The following is a 21,512-nucleotide window of genomic DNA, read 5'->3' on the forward strand; positions in this document are numbered from 1 at the left end:
TTTTTCTTGCTCTTCTCTGGACTTTCTCCAATTTGTCCACATCTTTCCTGAAATGTGGCACCCACAACTGGACACAATACTCCAGTTGTGGCCTAATCAGTGTGAAATAGTGCAGAAGAGTTATTTCTTGCATCTCGCTTACAGTACTCCTGCTAATACATCCCAGAATGAGGTTTTCTTTTTTTGCAACAGTGTTACGCTGTTGATTCATATTTACTTTGTGATCCACTATGACCCCCAGATCCCTTTCTGCAGCACTCCTTCCTACGCAGTCATTTCCCATTTTGTATGTGTGCAACTGATTGTTCCTTCGTAAGCGGTGTACTTTGCAGGTGTCCCTATTGATATTTACTTCAGACCATTTCTCCAGTTTGTCCAGATCATTTTGAATTTTAATTCTGTCCTTCAAACCACTTGCTACCCCTCCCAGCTTGGTATTATCCGCAAACTTGATAAGTGTAACAGAGACTGTTACTGGGAGAGTTTCCCGATTTCTCAGAGGGTTACACCCTGGTGTGAGGGGGCTAGGCCTGTACTGGAATAAGGTCACTCTGTTCTTCACAGTGTGGCGAACCTAGAATGTCCATTAGCAGGGAAAAATCCTGGGGGGAATCGGCTTGTGGAATGGATGAAAACCCCGTCTGAATTCTCTCATATCTCCCTTCTCACCCTGATAGGCTACAGACTAACGTCCACGTTTGCTCCAGATCATCCCATCCTCCCAGGGGGCAGGAAATGGCTACAATGGAGCTGGCTCAGGTAAGAGATTATCAGGGAGCTGGTGGTGGGTTCTGCTTGGAGGAAGAGGAGCAGTAAATGCATAGGAGGGTGGGAGCTGCTGGAGGTGGTGGGAGACAGGAAATATTGAGGGTGGAGAAAGGGAGGGGACAGGATGTGACAAACCCGCTGAGATTTGTGTAATGTAGGGTATGATGGGTTGTCACCCCAGGGTGCAGTCTGGGGGGCTTCTGGGAACCGCTGTGCCCTCTAATCCTCAAGCTGGGCTGGCCCTTCTCACACTGCTTTGCTGGAGATTGTCAGCCTCTCCAGGCCCTGTTATCACCCAGCATGACAGCAGGTGGCGCCATACACCCAACTAAGCTACCTGAATGCTTTACCTAAGCCACTCAAGGACAGATAGAAGACAACAGCCAATTTCCCAGCTCCCCAACCTTGCACACTTGCTGTAGTATAAATTCAGAATTATACCATCTTATAGTGCACAGGGATCTCTATAATGTAATCTCATTAATATAATTCGCCTTCCCCTCAATATGGGAAAGATGTGCACAACAAGCTTGTGCTAACCAAGCTCAGATTTTCCCCAGACACTTCATTCAAAATACTTAACACTGGTTAAGATAAAGCATAAAACGAGTTTATTAACTGCAGAAAGATCGATTTGAAGTGATTATTGTTAGAAGAATAAAGGAGCAGGTTGACCCGGAGGCAGATACGAGTACAGGCTTCTTTATTGCAATACTTGTTCCCCTCGACCCAATTGTTGAGTAAGCACTGGATTAGTTACATCACTCTCCTTTTATCTCAGTTAGTATGTACACGCCTACATCCATTACAATACTCTCCCAACCCTTATTAAGTAATAGAAATACCCATACTGTTAGTATACCCACCCCTATCTATTATTCACAGGATTACACATGTCATACAGGTTTCAGAGTAGCAGCCGTGTTAGTCTGTATCCGCAAAAAGAGCAGGAGTACTTGTGGCACCTTAGAGACTAACAAATTTATTCTAGCATAAGCTTTCGTGATCTACAGCTCACTTCTTCGGATACATAGAATGGAACACACAGGAGATATTTATACATATAGAGAACATGAAAAGGTGGAAGTATGCATACCAACTGGAAGAGTCTAATCAATTGAGATGAGCTATCATCAGCAGGAGAAAAAAAACTTTTGAAGTGATAATTGAGTTGACCCATAGAAGGTGTGAGGAGAACTTAACATAGGGAAATAGATTCAATTAGTGTAATGACCCAACCATTTGGGTCTCTGTTTAAACCTAAGTTAATTGTATCTAATTTGCATATTAATTCAAGTTCAGCAGTCTCTCTTTGGAGTCTGTTTTTTTAAGTTTTTTTTTTTTTGCAAAATTGCCACCGTCAAGTCTGTCATGAGTGGTTAGAGAGGTTGAAGTGTTCTCCCACTGGTTTTTGAATGTTATGATTCCTGATGCCAGATTTGTGTCCATTTAGTCTTTTGCGTAGAGACTGTCCGGATTGGCCAATGTACATGGCAGAGGGGCATTGCTGGCACATGATGGCATATATCACGTTGGTAGATGTGCAGGTGAACGAGCCCCTGATGGCGTGGCTGATGTGATTAGGTTCTATGATGGTGTCACTTGAATAGATATGTGGTCAGAGCTGGCATCGGGCTTTGTTGCAAGGATAGGTTCCTGGGTTAGTGTTTATGTTGTATGGTGTGCGGTTGCTGGTGAGTATTTGCTTCAGGTTTGGGGTCTGTCTGTAAGAGAGGACTGGCCTGTCTCCCAAGATCTGTGAGAGTTAGGGATCATCTTTAAGGATAGGTTGTAGATCTTTGATGATGCGCTGGAGAGGTTTTAGTTGGGGGCTGTAGGTGATGGCTAGTGGCGTTCTGTTGTTTTCTTTATTGGGCCTGTCCTGTAGTAGGTGACTTCTGGGTACTCTTCTGGCTCTGTCAATCTGTTTTTTCACTTCAGCAGATGGGTATTGTAGTTTTAAGAATGCTTGATAGACATCTTGTAGGTGTTTATCTCTGTCTGAGGGATTGGAGCAAATACGGTTCTATCTTAGAACTTGGCTGTAGGCAATGGATTGTGTGGTGTGTCATGGATGGAAGCTGGAGGCATGTAGGTAAGTATAGCGGTCAGTGGGTTTCTGGTATAGGGTGGTGTTTATGTGACCATCGCTTATTAGCACAGTAGTGTCTAGGAAATGGACCGCTTGTGTGGATTGGTTTAGGCTGAGGTTGATGGTGGGATGGAAATTATTGAAATCATGGTGGAATTCCTCAAGGGCTTCCTTTCCATGGGTCCAGAAGATGAAGATGTCATCAGTGTAATGTAAGTAGAGTAGGGGCGTTAGGGAACGAGAGCTAAGGAAGTGTTGTTCTAAGTCAGCCATAAAGATGTTGGCATACAGAGGCACTGCTATGGGTACCCGCTCCACCAAGCCTTTTAAAACTCTTGGATACAAGTTATCTGGACCTGCTGATTTAAACATATGTAACTTTAATAGCTGCTGTTTAACGTCCTTGTGAGTTCTTGTTGGAATGGAAAGAGTGTCGTCGTCAACATCTTATGAAATGAGTTACAGCATCTGTTTTTCTCCAAATCCAGGAGAGAAATATTTATTGAGGACTTTTACCTCTTCTGCATTATTTTTGATAATTCTGCCATTTCCATCTAGTAATTTACCGCTACCATCATTAGGATTAATTTTGTACTTAATATACTTTTAAAAACTTCCTTCATATTCCCATTGATTTCTTATAGCCAGTTTTCTACAATTCTGACCTTCTCACTTACATTCTTTACTATTGACTTCCCCTTTCTTCCATATATTTTATTTGGAGAGTGTTGGCATTCCTACCAGGGAGACACCAGCAGGGTCCAGAGACAGCCCCATCTCCTATATCAAGCTCTGGCTAGTAGGTATGTGATAAATGTGAAGACCCTGCCTCCGTCTGTCAGCTGGGAGACACAAAGGTTCTCTCTTTCTACCCTCTGATGCCTCCTGGATGCTCTAGACAAGGTGGGGTGGGACTCAGTTAACATGTGCCTCATGAGCTTCCATTTACCTGGTGCTGCTGTTCTGTGAATAATGGGACTGTGAGTGGGGCAGCAGGTACTGAGTGTTGGACTCTTTCTCTTTCAGGGGCCGGTGACCTTCGAGGAGGTGGCTGTGTATTTCACCAGAGAGGAATGGGCTCTGCTGGACCCCACTCAGAGAGCCCTCTACATGGATGTCATGCAGGAGAACTATGAGACGGTGATCTCGCTGGGTAAGGAGTCCTGTCCCTTGGGTTATTAGAAGCTGAGGGGTCTCTGAAGAACCCGAGTAGTGATAACTTTATACCTTTATTTGTCATACAAGTTTTGACAAGATTCCTTGCCCCACTTTTTTGCCTTATCTCCCATACATAAGTATCATTTTTGGACATGTGCCTTTTTTGGTGCTGTCAGTCCTTTTAAAATTGCATTGAATGCATCCTTATTGGCTACATTAGCAACTACATTAATAACTGTAGCTTTCATGCCTTTTCAATAGGAAAATATGCTGGCTGTAAAATTCTAAAGTAAATAGGTGTGTGACTCATGCCTGGCTTGTGTGACAGGCAGATGAGCTCCTCTTTTGATAGGAGATACAGCTAAAGAAGTGAAGTTTTTTACTCACGAAAGCTGATGCCCAAATAAATCCATTAGTCTTTAAGGTGCCACCACTGGACTCCTTGTTGTTTTTGATAGGAGAGCGTATAATGTTGCCATTCAGGACCCCACGGGTGAAGGGGGAACAGAGCTGGGGGAGGGGAGGGGAAAGAGGGGAGTAGATAATTCTGTGGTGCCAGGACATGGGGAGGGTGTGTGCAGGGTTAGAGCTAAGAAGCAGCAGGGAGGGATGAGGTTGTGAGAGACGAGGAGGAAACGCAAGAAGTTCCCAAGGTGCCGGGAGGTGGTGCCGACTGAGAGTAATGGGACGAAGAGGAGGGGAGTGTGGAGGAAGGGCACCCAGGACATGGGCTGGGTGGGTCAGTGGGAGGGAGGAGAGGTTTAGGGATCTGGAGCTGTGGGGAATCCCAGACCTTTAACCCCGAATCCCTACCCAAGCTTTAGAGCCTACACTCCGGTTTGATTTCTGTTCAGTTTCGCTTCATTATACATTTTTTTCCTAAATATTATTATTTTAACTCTTGACCTCCCTCTCCCGCTCATTACCCCCCTCCCCATATAACCTCCCCACCTCTATGCACAGCGACCCTGGCCACCGATCCGGAGTCCTTGCTGCATCCTCCCTCCCATCGCAGGGCCGTTACCCAGGCACAAATGAGCACTTTGTTGATGATGTCACAGGGTGGTGGTGTAGCCTGTACAATTTTTATGCCTATAGGATGACGTATTGGGGTACAGCTTGTCCTTGTACATGGCTACTCAAAGTTAATTGAGGGGATGAAATGTGGTGAAACACACAGAAACGTGATTTAATACAGACAGTTATAATGGAAATCATAGGCAAGGCTCAATACACGTAACAATTAGACTATATAGTAAAGAGGGTCTTGCCCTGTGCATACTTACAAGTTGTGGACACCGTTGGAAACAAAGATCGAGGGGCAAGGGAGCCCATCAGAAGGGAGGCCCTGCTTCAGTTGACCCTATCTCAGGGACCCAACAAAACGAAAAAATGGTCACTCGGAAAGATAATTTATCCACTTTATTATGGTAATAGGATGGCTATATACCATATCTGCTCCTTTACTCTGATTACAATAATGTCAATAGCTGCCCCAACCCATATGTAGCCTTTGGGAAGTCCATAATTTAGCATCAAGCATTAATACTCATGATTTACATCACTTAGTTATTAATAATTCCAATATATGAATGCGTCCAACTGTTGAGATACTGCATAGCAACCTAATTGCTAAAGCCCACCCCCGCTTTCAGAATCCTGTGGTGTATTGCACCTGTTTGTGGTTACTCGTTAGTCTCTCAAAATCAGGGTGCAAAAGATCTGACTTGGGATTCTCTCCTTAGGCCTATTCAGATAAATCCCAGACTTCAGCATAACTACTCCCACAAAGCCTCCACCTAATATATGGCCCTTAACTGTAGCAAGCTTTGGCTATGTTTATACTACCGCAGTCAGTCGACCTACGCTGCGCAACTCCAGCTACGTGAATAAAGTAGCTGGAGTCAGCGTACCTTAGATCGCGTTACCACAGGGTGTAAGCTGCAGGGGGTCGACTTACTTTACTCCTCTCATCTGGATAGAGTACAGGGGTCGACTCGAGAGCGATCTGCAGTCGATTTAGCGGGTGTTTACTACACCTGCTAAATCGACCATGGGTGGATCAATCTCAGAGCGTCAATCCCGGCTGTAGTGTAGACCTGCATCGCCTCCTTGCCCCTCCACGCGTGTTCCAAGCTAATAAGCAATACTCTGATTATGACATTTTCCCTCTAGCGAGTATAAAATTGCCCACAAGACATGGTGGTCGTAGATGATAAAATCAGGTCGGGGGTCAACAGGAGTGAGAGTTTGGAGAGTCTTGTCCCCTCTCCCCATCTGCAGCAGCCACAAGCTGTCTTCCTCCAGGCTCCTTGGATCTCTGAGCCTGTCCCTCCGGAGCTTGCGTGGCCCAGTTCTTGTTTCTTACATTCTCCTTTTCTGGAAGAATTAGGGGCTGTTGCTTCTGAATTTTAGTGTTTAATTCCCCAGCCTTCTCCACACACTGGGGAAGTTTAATTCTCCTTCCCATTACACCTGAGTCACTAGATTTCCTAATTCCCAAAATCTGCTTTTGCAATGTCACAGTTCTGAGGTAGCGAAGCCTTTGACCTGCCTCCATGGTCTGCTCAAGCAATGGCCTCTCGGGTATCAGGCCTCTAGCCAGCCCTCTCTATGGGTGGGGACCCACATGCCTCTCCTGTTTGACCAGGGTGTGAGGATTGCAGCTTGTTCTCCACTGTGTTCACTGGACTAACATCCAGTTCTTGTGCTTTGCTTTCTCTCCAAGGGCTCTGAGCCATGTGTGTGTGTGATAGAGGCAGGAATTTTGGTGATACTTCTATGATGCCAATACACACCTCAGTTTCCCTCTGTGGTTGGTATTGCTATGATTATAAAGAGGAGGAGACATGAGGTGTTTTGTCACGGAGCTGTCACGGGGTGATATGAATGGGTCATTAAGGACAGGCTGGGACCAACCTACATCAATGGAATACCCGACAGAGACAAGGGAATAATTGTCCCCTGTCCATGGCAGGATCTCCCCTTCGCTGAGTGAAGCACACATGGACTCATGATGCTTGGGAGCAGGAAGAACTGGGTTTGCAGACACAGGAGCTCTACCGGAGCGAAGACAAACGGACAGGCAAAGTGAAAGGAAACAAAACTCTTTTTAACAGCAGTGTGGGTCAAGAGCATTGGCCAATATGGACTATATTGTCTTCTTTGCTTCTCTGTCCTAATCTAAAGCCTTTCTAAAGCTGTGTTTCAGTTAACTAATAAACCCTGCTATGTTTTAACAGTCTGCCCAGTGTCACAGCAAAAACTTGCTGAGGTGCATTGAAGCATGAATGAGGAGCAGTCTCTGAACAGGAGTGTCATTCAGCTGGGACCTGCTGGCAGAGCTCACAGATTGAAATAGGAGTGTTGAATCCAGAGGCTCAGTCTCAAGTGTTGAAGCGACATGGTCTATCCTTGTGGAAGAGCGGGACCCCTTGAGGGTCTAGTGCACTCAAGGGGCACCTCCCAAGGACTGTTTAAAAGCCAGGGCATTGCACAGATCCTGTACATCCATGACAGTGCGCCGGAGGTTAAGCCTTATGGGAAAAAGATATAAAACAAGAAAAGGATCTAAATGTGTATTTACCATTGCACCCTCCTCAGTCCTCGTGGGAATCCCTCATCAGTTACAAAGTGTATTAAAACCTTCCTCTAAGGCTCACCTCTTGGTTATCAGGTCGTGTCAGTTTTGTTAGAGGGCTTTCCTTCCCCACTCACTTCCCTGGTTCTTGTCATGCAGACAGCAAGCAGAAAAAGACCAGAAGTCTGAAGGGCAGATAGTGCGATGTTTATTGGGGTTATTTCCAAGCAAGCAGATTCCGAAGCCTTTCACACCAGTCGGGCTTATCGCTATACGCCCAGAGAGTCTGTTCCCCAGTGTCCCGTTCCCAGCTCTGAGGCCGCAGAGCGTTTACCCTGCATCCCCCTTCCCAGCTCTGATGCTGCAGAGCCTTGCCTGTGTCCCTGTTCCCATTCCCCTCATTAATAAACCTGATTCCAATTTCCCTTCCCCCTCGTGTTTGACCCCAGTTTATATAGTCATATTCCCAGCTACACCTTAACCAATCATTTTATTGAAATGTAACTAACCAGTCCTAACATATTGTAACATAATTACCTAACCAATTATATCCTACTACCCTAATTAACTTACACCCAGCAAAATTAATTATACAGCAGGCAGAAACAATTAGAGAACCAGAGAAGTGGTGGACATAAAGATAAAACAGTACAGAAATGAGGGTACCACAACCGTTGATAAGTGATTTCTTGCCAGACAGGATGCTATCAAACTAAACTTTCTTTAAGCATCTTAAGATCTGTTTCTTTATCTGGTGGTTCTACCCCTTCCCCCATTCTGTGGTTGTCTTGTCTAGTTAGATTGTAAATCGTTTAGGGCATGGGCCATCTACTATTCTGTGTTTGTACTTTGCCTAGCACAATCGGGACCCACTGTTAGTTGGTGTTTAGGCACTAAGGTAATGCATATGATTTATAATAATAACTCTCCTGCCACTTTAAGCCAAGGAAGCCGGCCTTGGGATGTTACTGCTTAAAAATGAGCTGGGGTTAAAACCGTGGACTATTCTTTGTGACAAGTATCCCACAAATTCCACTGACCTCCCTTGTTTTCTTTGCCTGGTGTAGGGTTTCTAAATTCCAAACCTGATGTGATCTCGCAGCTGGAACGAGGGGAAGAGCCGTGGGTCCCAGACCTCCAGGACTCTGAGAAAGAAGTGCTCCCGAGAGCTGCCTGCACAGGTGAGGGATTGGTTAAACCAACTCAAAAACTCTCCATGAATACAGGAAACATTTGGGATGCCCTACAAAGTCCTTGTGAGCTCTCCAAGTTCAGGATTGTTCCCTTCAGATGTGGAATCATTAGGCAGATGTCACTTATGGCTTCCTACCTATCCTGACTAACAACTGGCAGCAGATCCCTACCTGATCCCGCTTTCCCGTGCATGTTCTGGTGAGATGCAGACCAAAACTGATCCCTTCCTTTCTCCTCTGGGGAAGGGTGTGGGGAAAATCAGCTCCTGATAGGTTTGATCTCTCCCACACATATTTTGGTTTGTTTATCCCTTTTTAAATTCCTGTCTCTGAGACTTCCTTTTTCTCAGGCACAGGGAGTGACCTATGTCTGGATTCTCTCTGTCTCCCATCAGGTGATGGGATGGCGAGTGAGAATGAGGAGACACCCCAGCAGGAAGAAGCTGAGCAAGTAGAACCACATGGGATGTTATCAGGAAGACCCAAAGGGAATGTTTCCGGGAGTTGTGCACTCCCAGAAAAAGCAAAAGCCTGTGAGACTCAGCAGAGTCCAGAGGAAAACTTAAGTAGCCTCTCAGACCTTATTACACACAAGAGAATCAACTTCGAAGAGACACGTTACACATGGCATGAGTGTGGGGAAAGCTTCAATGAGAGCTCAGACCTTTTCACACATCAGAGAATCCACAGAGGAGAGAGACCCTACATGTGCTCTGAGTGTGGGAAAGGCTTCAGTCGGAGCTCTACCCTTATCGCACACAGGAGAATCCACACAGGAGAGACGCCATACACATGCTCTGAGTGCGGGAAAAGCTTCAATTGGCACTCACTCCTTATCGTACATCAGAGAATCCACACCGGAGAGATGCCCTACACATGCTCTGAGTGCGGGAAAAGCTTTAAATGGCACTCAAACCTTATCAAACATCGTAGAATCCACACAGGAGAGAAGCCCCACACATGCTCGGAATGTGGGAAAAGCTTCAGTTGCAGCTCAAACCTTATCACACATCGTAGAATCCACACTGGAGAGACGCCCTACACATGCTCTGAGTGCGGGAAAAGTTTCAATCGGAGCTCAGACCTTATCAAACATCATAGAATCCACACTGGAGAGACGCCCTACACATGCTCTGAGTGTGGGAAAAGCTTCAGTCAGAGCTCTACCCTTATCGCACACAGGAGAATCCACACCGGAGAGACGCCTTACACATGCTCTGAGTGTGGGAAAAGCTTCAATCGGAGCTCAAACCTTATCGCACATCAGAGAATCCACATGAGAGAGATGCCCTACACATGCTCTGAGTGTGGGAAAAGCTTCAATCGGAGCTCAGACCTTATCAAACATCAGAGAATCCACACTGGAGAGAAACCCTACACATGCTTTGAGTGCGGGAAAAGCTTCAATCAGAGCTCAGACCTTATCGTACATCAGAGAATCCACACTGGAGAGACGCCCTACACATGCTCTGAGTGCGGGAAAAGCTTCAATCAGAGTTCAACCCTTATCGTACATCAGAGAATCCACACCGGAGAGAAACCCTACACATGCTTTGAGTGCGGGAAAAGCTTCAATCAGAGCTCAGACCTTATCGTACATCAGAGAATCCACACTGGAGAGACGCCCTACACATGCTCTGAGTGCGGGAAAAGCTTCAATCGGAGTTCAACCCTTATCGTACATCAGAGAATCCACACAAGAGAGACACCCTACATGTGCTCTGAGTGTGGGAAAAGCTTCAGTCAAAACTCACACCTTATCTCACATCGTAGAATCCACACAAGAGAGACCCTACACATCCTCTGAGTGTGGGAAAAGCTTCATTGAATGCTCAGACCTTGTCAGACATCATAGAATCCACAGTGGAGAGAGACTCTGCACATGCTCTGCATTTGGGAAAAGCTTCGATCAGAGGTCATTCCCTATTAGATATCAGAAAATCCAAATGGGAGAGAACTGTAAGAAATGCCTTGATTAGGGCTGGCCAAAGTTTTTTTTTTGTTTGTTTTTGTTTTTTTATTTAAATCACATTTGTTAATACCAGTATAGTGATCTTCGCACCATCTTCACCATGGTCTCTCAGCTCCCCCAGATGAGTTGCCTCCTTCTGCCTTTTGCAGCTCACCCTTCTTTGGGGTCAGTTCTGTGATCTTTTCTATCAACTCCTTTCCTTTTGACTTGTAGGAGCATGTGTCCCTCCAGCCAGGAATGTTCATCAGCTCCAGGTTGGGGGGAGAGGGTTGATGCCAACAAGCTACCCTGAGGCAAAAGCTACCTGTGTCTTACATCCACTAGGATTGTACATGGAATTGGCTGCTCAAGTTAGTGATTTTGGTGTAAAAAGACAATCATAGTTGTAGAGCAGAAGCAGCCCAGAGAGTGAACCTAACAGGTAATGATCAAGTGATCTCTCTCCTGCCATCCATCTCCACCCTCTGACAAACAGGCTAGGGACACCATTCCTTACCCATCCTGGCTAATAGCCGTTAATGGACTTAACCTCCATGAATTTATCCAGTTCTCTTTTAAACCCTGTTATAGTCCTAGCCTTCACAACCGCCTCAGGCAAGGAGTTCCACAAGTTGACTGTGCGCTGTGTGAAGAACTTCCTTTTATTTATTTTAAACCTGCTACCCATTAATTTCATTTGGTGGCCCCTAGTTCTTGTATTATGGGAGTAAGTAAATATCTTTTCCTTATCTACTTTCTCCACATCACTCATGATTTTATATACCTCTATCATATTCCCCCTTAGTCTCCTCTTTTCCAAGCTGAAAAGTCCTAGCCTCTTTAATCTCTCCTCATATGGGACCCGTTCCAAACCCCTAATCATTTTAATTGCCCTTCTCTGAACCTTTTCTAATGCCAGTATATCTTTTTGACATGAGGAGACCACATCTGTAGGTAGTATTCAAGATGTGGGCGTACCATGGAGCTATATAAGGGCAATAATATATCCTCCGTCTTATTCTCTATCCCCTTTTTAATGATTCCTAACATCCTGTTTGCTTTTTTGATTGCCTCTGCACACTGCGTGGACATCTTCAGAGAACTATCCATGATGACTCCAAGATCTTTTTCCTGATTTGTTGTAGCTAAATTAGCCCCCATTATATTGTATGTATAATTGGGGTTATTTTTTCCAATGTGCATTACTTTACATTTTTCCACATTAAATTTCATTTGCCATTTTGTTGTTCAGTCACTTAGTTTTGTGAGCTGTTTTTGAAGTTCTTCACAGTCTCGTTTGGTCTTAACTATCTTGAGCAATTTAGTGTCATCTGCAAACTTTGCCACCTCACTTTTTACCCCTTTCTCCAGATCATTTATGAATAAGGTGAATAGGATTGGTCCTCGGACTGACCCTTGGGGAACACCACTAGTTATCCCTCTCCATTCTGAGAATTTACCATTTATTCCTACCCTTTGTTCCCTGTCTTTTAACCAGTTCTCAATCCATGAAAGGACCTTCCCTTTTATCCCATGACAACTTAATTTACGTAACAGCCTTTGGTGAGGGACCTTGTCAAAGGCTTTCTGGAAATCTAAGTACACTATGTCCACTGGATCCCCCTTGTCCACATGTTTGTTGATCCCTTCAAAGAACTCTATTAGATTAGTAAAATACAATTTCCCTTTACAGAAACCATGTTGACTTTTGCCCAACAATTTATGTTCTTCTATGTGTCTGACAATTTTATTCTATTTATTGTTTCAACTAATTTCCCCAGTACTGACGTTAGACTTACTGGTCTGTAATTGCCGGATCACCTCTAGAGCGCTTTCTAAATATTGACGTTACATTAGCTATCTTCCAGTCATTGGGTACAGAAGCCGATTTAAAGGACAGGTTACAAACCATAGTTAATAGTTCTGCAACTTCACATTTGAGTTCTTTCAGAACTCTTGGGTGAATGCCATCTGGTCCCAGTGACTTGATAAACTCAACATTAACAATGAATTCCAAAACCTCTTTTAGTGATACTTCAATCTGTGACAGTTCCTCAGATTTGTCACCTACAAAAGCCAGCTCAGGTTTGGGAATCTCCCTAACATCCTCAGCCGTGAAGACTGACACAGAGAATCCATTTAGTTTCTCAATGGCTTTATCATCTTTAAGCGCTCCTTTTGTATGTCGATCATCAAGGGGCCCCACTGGTTGTTCAGCAGGCTTTCTGCTTCTGATATACTTAAAAAACATTTTATTACCTTGTGAGTTTTTGGCTAGCCATTCTTCAAACTCCTCTTTGGCTTTTCTTATTAAATTTTTCACTTAATGTGGCAGTGCTTATGCTCCTTTCTATTTACCTCACTAGGGTTTGACTTCCACTTTTTAAAAGATGCCTTTTTATCTCTCATTGCTTCTTTTACATGGTTGCTAAGCCCGGTGGCTCATTTTTAGTTTTACTGTGTTTCTTAATTTGGAGTATACATTTAAGTTGGTCTGTGTAGTGGGGCGGACTGCCCCACTCCCTGTGAAAGTGGGCTGTGGCAGGCCAGGGTGCCTGCGCAGACAGGGAGCCAATCAGAAATGAGCTTATTGTGAGCCAATCAGGGCCCAGTTTGGAGACAGCCAATCAGGGCCAGGCTCAGACATATATAAAGGCTGCGCAGGAAGGGAGCAGTCAGTCTGTCCCTGGCCTTTGGGAGGGGAAGGTCAGTCTCCAAGGGTGGAGACTAGCACCGCGGACAGCACAGTGCTGGCCTGGCCTGGGCTTGGGGAGGCTAGAGAGCTTGAGCCCGTAGCCTGCCAGGCTGCAGGCCCTGAAGGGAAGGGCCTAGCGGGAAGGGGCCATAGGGGAAGTGGCCCAGGGAAACAGACAGCGGAGGGGAGAGAAGGACAGCGAGGCTGAGGCCAGAGGGTCCCTGGGCCGGGACCCAGAGTAGAGGGTGGACCTGGGTCCCCCCCCACACTTCCTCCTTGCAGTACACCCAGCCAATGGCCGTAGGGAGTGGCCATTGTACTACCCCAGATCCCTGACAAGAGGGATTGGACTCAGAGGGCGGTTGGACATAGTGGCTGGGGTGTAGGACTGCTGATCACCGACCCCCGGAAGGGGGTGCAGATGGACTATGGGGCACTGCCAGAGAGCAGTGGCCTCGAAGAGGACGCCGCTGAGCAGGCAGCAACGCGGGTCCAGAGACAGCAACAGAGGGCAGAACGACGGACGGGACACCACCAGGAGGGGGCGCTCCACTGGACAGAGCTAATTCCCGGAGTCACCAGTGGGAGGGGCCAGGTGGTGAGTCCCAACCCGTTACAGTCCTCTATTATGGTGTCTTTAAAAAGCGTCCATGCAGCTTGCAGGGATTTCACTTTAGTCACTGGACCTTTTAATTTCTGTTTAACTAACCCTCATTTTTGCATAGTTCCCCTTTTTGAAATTAAATGCCACAGTGTTGGGCTGTTGAGATGTTCTTCCCACCACAGGGATGTTAAATGTTATTATATTATGCAGTTTATTTTGAGCAACTGCAGTTAGTCGGGAGAGTACACACGGGCAGAGTTTCCCCTCCTGAGGTAGGTCTCGGTTAGATAAACAGTTAAGGCAAGCATTTATACCTTTTGTGTCATGCAGTTGTTGCTCATTACTGTATTTTGTTTGTACATATTCCTTTCTGATCTCTTACTTCTCTCAGCAATTTCTGCTACAGTCTGCATTCTATTCTTATCTAACACAAGGTCGAAAACCAGCATCTCTTACAGTTCTTTTCCACTCGCCCAGGCCCTGCTTGGAAGTCTCGCGTTATTAGCTGTTAGAGTTAGCCTGTTAAATATCAAAATAAGGAGAAAACACAGTTATACAAAGAAAAACGAATCACAAACAGAAATGTCATTGGAAATACAAATATAAAAAAGGGAAATGCAATTCCCATCACTTTATCATGTCGGGGCCATTCCTGTATCGAGAGCACCCGCTAAGGTCCCTGTGTGCTTACGAGAAACCTGGAGGAACTCATACCACAGCCTGAACATGAAACTCAACTGCTCCCAGGTGCCGCAGGAAAACCCTTTCCCTGCTGTGACGTTGCACTGCATGTGATTTTATGAAAATATGCTAATGAGTGTGACTATAATGTAACTGGAATATGCTTCATGCAAAAGGTCTCTTGTACAGTATCATTAAAAAGCTTATAATCTACTGTGTGTGTTCATCCTATTTGTATGAACCGATCATTCTTGTATCTGAAACTAGAAATGTGAACTATAACTCTGAGGTCCTGTTGTAATGATGCAAAGTGTGGGCCATTAATAGTGGTTTGGACTCTTGAATGCTCCCATTAACTAGGACAATTGACCAGAGATGGCTCTGTCCTGCACCATCTGAGAGTCAGGCCAGGAAGAATGAAGGCTTGGGGTCTCACAGGACATATGACCATGTCCCCCGGTACAGGAATCCATCTTAAACCTGGGGCTTTTCCCCAGGAGAGAGATGAAAGATTCCTGCCTTGTACCAAAGCTGTATAAGGGGGAGAAACAGAAGAAAGGTGCCTGCAGTCATGAGAAATCCCTTAGCTACCACCTGAGCTGGAACACGGACTATACCAGGTGAAAAGATTGGGCCCAGACTAGAAATAAGTCTAGTCTGCAAAAGAAGCTTATTGGAAGATCTCTGAGGATGAGATTTTTATCTGTATTAGGCTTAGACTTGCATGTTTTTGTTTTATTTTGCTCTATGGAGAATAAAACTCCACATAGAAGAAAAGTTAATGCCCTAGAAAAGTCTGTGTGTGTGTGTGAGATGGGTGGGAGGGTGTCTAGAAACCACTCTCCTATAGTTTCTTTTCTCTGGTTTCCTGTAGAAAATCTGAAGCAGGGAGCAAAAAACCTCCATCTTCTCTGACGTTTGACCTCAGGCCCTTCAGATTATGAGACTGACACGCTGCCAACTGCACTAAGAAGGCTTGGAAAAACTTTAGGCTCAGTGCATATAGGACCCTTCTACAGCAGTGACTGGGGCAGGGAAGGAGCCAGGGATGTGCTGGAAGAAGCAGGGAGCTCTGGTGACCAGAGACTTTTCCTGGCAGCTTTCACAGCAGCAAAGAAATCAGTTTGCCCTGCCAGTGAACAATCTACTGGAACTAATGGCAGCACAGGGGGGATGTTTCCAAGCTGTGCACCTACTTCCACCTTTTAGAACTTACTCTCCTTTTCCTAGTAGGGCACTTTCCATGTGAATTAAGCAAAGCAAGTTGGGGAAACTACACAGGTAATAGAAACCAGGGTGCCAGATAAGGGTTGAACTCATAACCCCAGCAGTTTCCCCATTTGCACTAACCAGTTGCACCACTGCAGGTGCTTCTTAAACAAAGCTGGGAAGCAGGCAGTTAGTCTCTGTGGGTCACACCTTTGCCTGGCGATTGTCAGGCTGATCCATCAAACCTAACTCAAGATGCGGTTTTTCAGCCATAAGACTCCAGGACATTTTAACAGGAAGAAAATCTCCTTGATTCTTGTTTAGCCCCATTTGACTCCTTCTGCCCATCTTCTCCGCGCTCCCCCGCCAGTCTCTTTCCTTCCCCATTGGGGCCGTGCAGAGAGGAGCCCCAGTCAATCTCTGTCACAGAGTCTGTATCCCATCAAGGGAGGGAGGGGTCGCTCCAAAACACTGATAATGGGGTGGGGAGGGGTGTGTGTGGTTAGGGGGAGACAGGATGGAGAACTAACAGTGGGACCCAGAGAGATTCCCTCAGATTGAGGCGATCCCCTGCTGCCCCCCATCAGCCAGCTGTGGGAAGAACAACTCGATATTGCTTGGGGAAGCCACCTTTAAAAACACAAGTGTAACATGCTAGTTACATTTTAATAAGACCAAAGCCTTCTCAAACCCAGGGTCACAATCATTGGAATGATTTTGCCTTGATATTTTAGCAGCCGCAGACACAAAGCGAGTCAAATTACAGTTTCCGTTCGCAGTCAGTGCACACACAAGAATCCAGAGGCTTTTAATTCCTTAGGTTCTGCCGCCATTTCATTTGTTTCCTGTTCCAAGATTTATCCTTGTGCAAAGCAATGTTACGCCCTTGGGAGTGTCCCGCTCCCTGGTCCTGCCTGTCCTTCATGGGCAATTTAAAAGGGCCTGGGGACCCCCGCCACCACCGCCAGCAGCACAAGGGGACTAAGGCACTTTCCTGCCCGCCCTCGCTCCGTGTGGCACGCCACTCCCAGAAATGCCTGGCACATCCCTGTGATCCCTGGGCTCGGGGTGGGGGGTCTCTATGCGCTGCTCCCTCCTTGAGTGCCAACTCTGTCAACTGTGGCAATGGGAGCTGCGGGGGTGGAGTCTGCGGGCAGCGGTGCACAGACACACCCCCGGCCCTCCCGCTTAGGGGCTGCTGCCGGGGTGGGGTGGGGTGCAGGTTGCTTTCGGGAGATGCCCGAGGTAAATGCTGCACCCCTCGCCATCTCCTGCACCCCCAACCCCCTGCCCCAACCCAGACCTCACACCCAAACCTCTTCCAAGACCCTGTCCCCCCACACACCCTCCTGCACCCCAACCCCTGACTGAGCCCAGACCCTGCACCCAAACTCTCTCCCAGAGCCCAGCCCCTCTCCCCTCACCCAAACTCCCCCCCAGAGCCTTAGGCAGGTGTGTGTGTGGGGGGGGGGAGGACTTGGTCCCATTCTGGGCACCACCAAAAATTATACAAACCTGCCACCCCTGTCCAGCCCAACCTTCTGCTGATGCACCTCAGCCCACACCCCTGCAGGGTTTGAAGCTTCCATTGCTTAAATTCCAGGACACTGGGGGATTTCAGCTCCCTTTGCCCAGAGGGAACCTTCACCCCACTCCCAGCCAGGTTCTTGTCCATGGGATCACTGCAGGGGCTGGGTCCTCGGTGTCTTTTCTCTCTCTATGACAGGCCAGGGTGCAATAACTGGGGCATCTGTGCACCCAGGACCTTCTGTGGGGCTGCCATTCCCCTTCCCCTTCTGTGGTCTCGGCTGTCATTGACTCCAGCCTTTTTTCTATCTATCGTCAGCACCATCCCAAGCAAGCTGCACTCGCCTCAAAAAGACAAAGAGTCCTGTGGCACCTTACAGAGAAACAGACGTATTGGAGCATAAGCTTTCATGGGTGAATCCCCACTTCATCAGATGAATGTCATGGAAATTTGCAGGGGCAGGTATAAATATGCAGGCAAGAATCAGTCTAGAGATAAGGAGGTTAGTTCAATCAGGGAGGATGAGGCCCTCTTCTAGCAGTTGAGGTGTGAGCATCAAGGGAGGAGAAATTGCTTTTGTAGTTGGCTAGCCAGGCACAGAATTCCCACTACATTCATCTGACGAAGTGGGGATTCACCCACAAAAGCTTATGCTCCTGTACGTCAGTTAGTCTATAAGGTGCCACAGGACTCTTTGTTGCTTTTTACAGATCCAGACTAACACAGCTACCCCTGTGATACTCAAAAAGACAGTGTCCCCTGTTGGGTGTAAATCACTGACCTCTCTCCTCTCTGAGCACTGACTGCCCCTCTGTTTTCTTGCCTCTCAGTCTGTGCAGATGGGACCTTTCCCTCCAGTGCTGGAGGATTCGCCCTTCTCATCTACCCTTGTCCCAAGCAGCACAGCGGGTGGGAATCTTACATGTACCGAGGTGACTTAGGAGCAGAACCCCCCCCAGACCTTCCATGCAATTGGCACTTGCCCCTCACTGAGCAGGATTAAAACTCCTGCAGGGAGACTGCTGGGCCACATCCCAGCTGGGCATGAGCAAAGCAGCAGCGTGAAAAGAACCTGGAGATGCTGGGGACTGAACACAGGACCTTATACATGTAAAACATACGCTCTACCACTGAGCTACATCTTCAGATGGGCCATGTGTGCTATAAGTTGCACTCAGAGCCCTCCTGTTTCCAGAGCACCTAGTAGCCTAAAAGCAGCATGGGGGACACATTCCCTGATCTGAGGGCCAAACCTGCTGTCCTGGAGGCTGCTGCTTCTTAGGGTCACTTTGCAGCAGGGCCAGATTCTATGTGTGGGGCAGAGAGAGTGGGTGCCCTGGACTCAGGGTGCAGAGATACACTCAGCCCTCTCCCCTGCATTGGGTGGGGGGTGCTGCCACCCCCTACTGGAAGGTAATGTGTTGGGGGGAGGGGGGCACTGTGAGTCGCTCAGCACCTGACCCTGGTGGCAGAAGTGCTGTGGGGAGCTCTAGGTGTTTCTAGGCTCTGCTCTTTCCACCTGCCTGTGAAGTCCAGCTTTCCTCAGCACATTCACTGCGGTGCAATTGGGTCACTGTTTCCATGGCTGAACAGCAAAGAATCACTCCCAGTTTCCTTCTATCTGCGGCAGGATTAGCCTGTGTCAGTGGTTAATGAGGTGGATCTAGTTGTAGATTGTTATTCATTCCCCACCTTGATAATTCAACCAGTCCCTTTCCCATGCAGATTCCCAGCACCTCAGTGATCCTGGTAGCAGGGGTTGGGGCCTGAGATTTTCAGGGTCCTTTTTGGGGTCCACCTGGAGTGAACTCAGCTTTTCCCCCATCCCAGACAATCCATGAAATAACAACAGGGGCATAAAGAAAGAGGGGAGGGAACATCTCACCGCCAGGTCTGGATGTGCCCAGGGCCCCCTGCTTGTCCATTGTTTCCATGGAATTTGGCCCCCTGCTTTGCACAAGGGACAGAGAAAGATCTTGCTGTTCCTGTGTCTATGCAAGGAAAATTGTGCTTCCCTAGGAAAGAGAGGAGGGAAATGGCCCCATGGTGGGACAATATCCTCAGGATTAAGACCTAAGGACTCAGGCTGAGAACTGATTTAACTCCACTCATCTGGGATTTAACAAATTGTCTTCCATGGAGCAGGGCCAGTTCCAGTGTTTTTGCCACCCCAAGCGGAAAAAAATAAATAAAAAAGCTGCAGTCAGCGGCAGCTCTACCTCTGCCACTTTTGGCAGCAAGTCCTTCCCTCCAAGAGGGACTGAGAAGGCTGAAGCCTCCCCTTTCCATTGACAGCCCCAGGGACCTGCTTGCTGTGCTGGTGCCTGGAGCCAGCCCTGCCATGAAGACACTGGGAAGATGGGGGGAATCAGGAAAATACTACGGATTTGTTTACACTGCAAGTGAAGAATAACTGGAGTATTTTTGGTTTAAAGTCACTTTTCCCTGACTGGGAATTGAACCCAGGCCTTGGCAGTAAAAGTGCCAAATCCTAACCACTAGACCACCAGGGAGGTGATGATACTGTTTTTCTTTTCACTTATGTTACACTTTCTTAGGCTTCTTTCTATCCAATTTCTGAAGCTGCTCCATTGTCCACTCCCTGAGGGGCTAAGAGCAGAAAGTGCAGGAATCCCTGTACTCAGGGTCACAACCTGAGACCAACCCAAGCCACTGAAACAAACATAAATGATGCTTCCTCCAGTAGGATCACAGAGCAACACAAAGAAAACCCATCGGGAACAATCCTCCTCTGCCTTCATTTATCCCATTGCAACCCTCTCAGCAGCCAACTCTTGTGGGAAGGACACTGAGCTGATAGGAGCTCTGGCATAGAGACCAAGGGAGGGGTGTTGCACCCCCTCAGTGTGAGCTGATCACATTCTGACTCTGGAGGAGGAGGGAAAGGCCATGGCCACGTGATGGGGCCAGTAAGTACCACAACATGGTTCTTTTCTGTGGGATGACTCTGAACATTGACTGATCTCCACTCCCTTGGATTTGAAGAGATGTTTAGTTTTGCACTTGGGAACCTATAAGGCTGAAGCAATGTTATGGATGGTGACACTACGATTAAAGGGTTATTTAATGTTGTAGAAATTGTTAAAAACACTTAGCTTAAACTGGAACTGCCTGTTATTAAAGGCTGGTTTCCCCACGTCAGTTCCATAAACTCTGCTAGAAACACCCTGGGTTCTCTCCTGCCTCGGTGGGAACTGCAGGGAATCATCCCCTGCTGCCCTTGGCTCCAGGCTGGTTTTTCTGGGGAGGGGACGTGGAATTGATTTGTTTGCTGTTGAGAAGGGAGCCAGGCCAGTTTTCAGGGAACGAGAACTCCCAGCATCTTCCCAGCCCAGCCCAGGCTGCTGCCCTGTCCCAGCCTCTGTTCCCCTGGGGGCCCTGCGTGTTTGACGCTAGAGCAGGCCGGGAGCAGCAGCTGAGGCAGAGGACAGCCTGGGCCGCGCAGAGAAGAAGGAGTTTAGCCAGCAAAAAAGGTAAAATGGCAGGGGAGTATTACCCTGGACTCGACGGCATTTCTCCATTGGTCTGTCTGCTCTGGGGCAGGGACAATAACACGTCCTGCTGCATTCGTTATTTCAAAGGGCGGTTTAGGATTTTCATTCTCACACACGGTGCACAAAGCAGGACTCAACCTTTGGCGTAAACTAAACGAGCTGCCCACAGATTCTAGCAGCCACAATGAGCATTTGGGTGAGAGCTCAGACCTGGCCCTGTCCCAGAGGAAGGGGGTCATCTGTGTGGGGACTGGACCACTGACCTACCCGCTCTTAACTCCCAAACTTTCAGTAACTCTATTATCAGTGCCTGTGAGTGTTATTTAAACCATAAGAAAAACCACACTGGGCCAGACCAAAGGTCCATCTAGCTCTGAATCTTGTCTTCTGACAGTAGCCAATAGCAGGTGCCCCAACAACCAGTCAACAAGGGACCCCTGGGAGTTGAACCCAGGATCTCCTGTTTACAAAACAGATGCTTTAGCCAGCTAAGCCATGGTGCCTGTAAAAGACTAAAACACTCTGTCTGCCCACACCT

At 47.2% G+C, this 21,512-nt stretch overlaps 1 non-coding gene and 1 pseudogene across 1 annotated transcript; one reads left to right on the forward strand and one right to left on the reverse strand.

The window, feature by feature from the left end:
• Positions 1-9,257: 9,257 nt before the first annotated feature.
• LOC120375819 lies at positions 9,258-10,653 on the forward strand (annotated as a pseudogene).
• Positions 10,654-19,900: 9,247 nt separating this feature from the next.
• TRNAK-UUU lies at positions 19,901-19,972 on the reverse strand. Its single transcript has one exon. It is a non-coding gene; the product is annotated as a tRNA-Lys (tRNA).
• Positions 19,973-21,512: the final 1,540 nt, after the last annotated feature.

This window comes from Mauremys reevesii, linkage group 12, assembly GCF_016161935.1.
Source record: "Mauremys reevesii isolate NIE-2019 linkage group 12, ASM1616193v1, whole genome shotgun sequence".
Lineage (NCBI taxonomy): Eukaryota > Metazoa > Chordata > Testudines > Geoemydidae > Mauremys > Mauremys reevesii.